Genomic DNA, 3,967 nt, shown 5'->3' with positions numbered 1-3,967 from the left:
GTTGATTTCAGGAACTTGCTATTTGTATAACTGGCGATGCACACAGTGATCAAATCGTTTACTTAAACATTTGGAGATGAAAACAAATGCTTAAAAGAATCCAAAACACTTTTTTTTCCGAATTAAATAATTCCAAGAATAAATAAATTAGGAAAGCATTATAGAATCCATCCACATGTATTCTTGTTATTTATTTTAGTTTCAAAGAAATACTTTTGCTTGGGCTCTGTGGAGACTCGATGTGGACAGGTCCCAGGGCCAACAGGAGAGTGAGTGGGGTGACGAGGGAAAGGAAGAAGCTGATGACGAAGTTTCACCCCATACCTAGGTGGAACTGCACCCAGATAGAACCGGAATGGGGATGTAGCTCAGTGGTAGAGCGCACGCTTTGCATGTGTGAGGCCCCGGGTTCAATCCCCGGCATCTCCACGCAGTGACATTTTGCCAGTGGCCAATTTTACTCGAAGGAACATGCGTGGCCTGGACAAAACGCCAACTTGTTTTGATTCGTCATCATTGCTGAGCACAGATCCAGAAGCCCAACATGTCATCCGTTCAGCAATGAACAGCACTACAATCAAGTTGTTGTCGATTAAAGTTAACATATTTACGGAACTTAGCAAGGTTATTAGACTTGATACCGGATGATGGACTTCTAAATTCGAGCAGTGCGTGGAATAAGCTGATAGAAAAGTGTTGTGACCTGCCGAGTGGTGGTCGAACGGAGTGTGTGAGACGAAAATCAGTCTGGAGTCCTCATGGCAGAAGGATAACTCAACGAGTGGAATGATATCAGGATACTTGGGAAAAATGTTTTATAAGTGGAGAGGTAAATTATGCATAGGTAATTGAATGGGAAATCAACTTGTGATTTGAAGAAGAAATATGATCGTTGAATTTTTACCAAAACACTAAAGACCCAGATGGGACTCGAACCCACAATCCCCAGCTCCGGAAGCTGGTGCCTTATCCATTAGGCCACTGGGCCACATTCATCGAGCCCTGTGTTCTTTGTGATGACCCCTAATGTGGATGAGATGTCACTTTCAAGGTACTCAGGAGTAGCCCAGGTAATGCTTGCTTCCAAGTGCCGCTATCTAACAAACGGGAAATGGAAAAGATCTGTGAGATTTCATAGTAGATTCTTCAACTCCGGCCATGACCCCGATAGCCCCCTTACACAACGAGGTCACGTTACTGGGATCAGACTGAGACAATGTGGTGGGGATGTAGCTCAGTGGTAGAGCGCACGCTTCGCATGTGTGAGGCCCCGGGTTCAATCCCCGGCATCTCCATGTCCGCAGCTTTTATTTAATTAATGTTTGTAACAAAGGTTGAATTCCAAAATGAATTGTCTGTGTCCATGTCCCTGTAATAAGGGTGCACGTTAACTTTCGTAAATATTACCCTGGATGAACGAAACCTTAGGATTAATGTGTGTTAATTTACAGAACGTGCTAAGTTTGTAACTCACGATGTGTACAGTGATCAAATGGTTTATGTAAACATTTGGAGATGAAAACAAGTGCTTAAAAGTATCCAGAACACTCTTATTTCCAAATTAAATACTTCCAATAATAAATAAATTGGGAAAGCATTATAGTATCCATCCACATGTATTCTAGTTATTTCTTTCAGTTTAAAAGAAACACATTTTGCTTGGACTCTGTGCAGACTCGATGGGTACAAGTCCCAGGGCCAACATGAGAGTGAGTGGGTGACAAGAGGGAATGAAGCTGATGACGAAGTTTCACCCCATACCTAGGTGGAACTGCACCCAGATAGAACCGGAATGGGGATGTAGCTCAGTGGTAGAGCACACGCTTTGCATGTGTGAGGCCTCGGGTTCAATCCCTGACATTTCCACGTAGCGGCATTTTGCCAGTGGCCAATTTTACTCCAAGAAATATGCATGGCCTGGACAAAACGCCTGCTCGTTTTTATTCGCTATGGTTGCTGAGCACAGATCCAGAAGCCCAACATGTCATCGGGTCAGCAATGAACAGCACTCCAATCAAAGTTGTTGTTGATAAGAATTAACATATACAGGTAGGAACAACAGTTCCACACTGCCCACCAGGGATTATTTGTCTGTCTATCGCCCTCGATTTGTATTTCAGAGTGCGCTTCAGCAGGCTCAGCACCATGATCGCACGAATGCACTGTCAAACCAAGTTCCTACCTGCCCACTCCGAAGGAACGTGTTCCCCTTTGTCTGGCAACAAAACTGACACCTTTTGCAAGGAATCATGCTTATGTAATATTGTAAATTACGGCGGGAGACCACCTGACGGGTAGCACACTTTATTAATTCTTTCCTTAGCCACAATAACACGTGTGGACAACTACAGCTCTTCCTTAGCCACAATAACACGTGTGGACAACTACAGCTCACGCTACACGTTCAACCCGGCTACACACACACGGGCTCTCCAGCCCCGTAGCTTCCAGGGGAACCTACAGACCCACCCCAGCTTGGGTATGGATCACGACCACTGGGTCCCGCAACCCGGCCCTCACACGGACGTCCGGCCGCGGGTCCCAAGGTCCCGCCACTGAGCCACACAGGGTCCCGGCCCTTACAAGGACAGCGGGACTAGGGGTCTCAGGGCCCTATCTCTTCCTCCTCCGTCTCCTGTCTTCACTGGTTACCAACTTCCCGAGCGCCCACGCGCATCCCCTTTTATAGTCCTCCGCTCCCGAGGAGACGGAGCCTATGTGGACTGCGATGTGAGCACCCACCCTCGTTGACCAATCACCACGCGCTGCCACATGATCCCTTTTCCCAGCGCGTGTCACCACCACATAACCAATCACCACGCGCTGCCACACGATCCCTACTGCCAGCGCGTATCACCCCTACATCACCCCCTCCCACATAGCTCGCAGCCGGCCCGGCTGCCAAAAAAAACCCCACTCCCCAAGTGTGCCCCGTAACATAACCACAACGCAACACAACAACACAACACAACAATGACGTTAACCAGTAACAACAACGAACTATGTACAAACCGACGAGTAACACAATAAAAGTTATTTTGAAAAGACCGACATGTCCAGTGTCTCATCGACTACCGATCCCCCTCCCGCTTGCTCCTTGAATGGAACTGTGGGGGTCGCTAGCCCCCGAGATCCCTCCCTCGATAATGCTAACGGCCGGGCTAGCATCATCAATCGCCCCCCCGCTGCTAAGCGAACCGCTGCTAAGTTCCTTACCTATGGTGTGGGAGCCGTCGCCCGCGGATTCCCCTCCACCGCGGGTCCGCGTAATGGGCATGGTTAATCACCGATTAGTATTCTGCCCCTCTCTACTACGATACTTCCCTTTCCTAATCGCGCGCCTGCAACCCACGCGGAGCGAACGCACGCACGCCCACACACACGCCGCTCCGCGCACTCCAACTCAACTCACGTTATACTCGCGCACCTGTATCACACACGGAGTGAACACACGCGACACCCACTCTCGCACCGCTCTGCGCAGCGCTCCCCCGAGGCGAGCCGCAGCACTACAGAATCACTGCGTACCTACGCGCAACCTGCGCGCTCAGCTCCGCGCAGCGCTCACTCACGTGGCGAACCACTGTGCACACAGCGCACCCACACGCTCACACTGCACGACAAGATCACGCGAGACCACGCTTCGCTATTAATGATTTATTATATGCCACCTGCGAATTGATGTTGAATCAGTGAGTCGACGAGGCTGGCCTATTCCACTAAACCTGTACCTATTCCCTATTTATCGGCTTACGATACCCTACTTCACCTCCCCACTCACTGTTTGGTGCCCGCGGAGGTTCGCTGCTCTCTGCGCTAACAGCGTACCTCGATGCGTCGCACGGACGTCCGGGTCGCTGGCTGGAACTCCTGCTGGTCCGCTGGCCTGGAGAGAAGAGCGATTTCCCCTCTAAGCTCCTCTATTTATCCTCCCTACCTCAAAGGGGATGCTGCGCTGAACAATGGG

General features: G+C 49.7%; 4 non-coding genes across 4 annotated transcripts; 3 read left to right on the top strand and 1 right to left on the bottom strand.

Moving 5' to 3' along the window:
* Positions 1 to 357: 357 nt before the first annotated feature.
* TRNAA-UGC (transfer RNA alanine (anticodon UGC)) lies at positions 358 to 429 on the top strand. Its single transcript has one exon. It is a non-coding gene; the product is annotated as a tRNA-Ala (tRNA).
* Positions 430 to 915: 486 nt separating this feature from the next.
* TRNAR-CCG (transfer RNA arginine (anticodon CCG)) lies at positions 916 to 988 on the bottom strand. Its single transcript has one exon. It is a non-coding gene; the product is annotated as a tRNA-Arg (tRNA).
* Positions 989 to 1,223: 235 nt separating this feature from the next.
* On the top strand, positions 1,224 to 1,295 carry TRNAA-CGC (transfer RNA alanine (anticodon CGC)). Its single transcript has one exon. It is a non-coding gene; the product is annotated as a tRNA-Ala (tRNA).
* A 499-nt stretch (positions 1,296 to 1,794) lies between these two features.
* Positions 1,795 to 1,866, top strand: TRNAA-UGC (transfer RNA alanine (anticodon UGC)). The gene has a single exon. It is a non-coding gene; the product is annotated as a tRNA-Ala (tRNA).
* The last annotated feature ends 2,101 nt before the right edge of the window (positions 1,867 to 3,967 follow it).

This window comes from Lethenteron reissneri, chromosome 65 (genome assembly GCF_015708825.2).
Source record: "Lethenteron reissneri isolate LAM-NWPU_2019-01 chromosome 65, ASM1570882v1, whole genome shotgun sequence".
In the NCBI taxonomy this organism is placed as follows: Eukaryota; Metazoa; Chordata; class Hyperoartia; order Petromyzontiformes; family Petromyzontidae; genus Lethenteron; species Lethenteron reissneri.
Note: the sequence above shows the minus strand (reverse complement) of the source record. Positions and strands in the feature narration are given on the sequence as shown.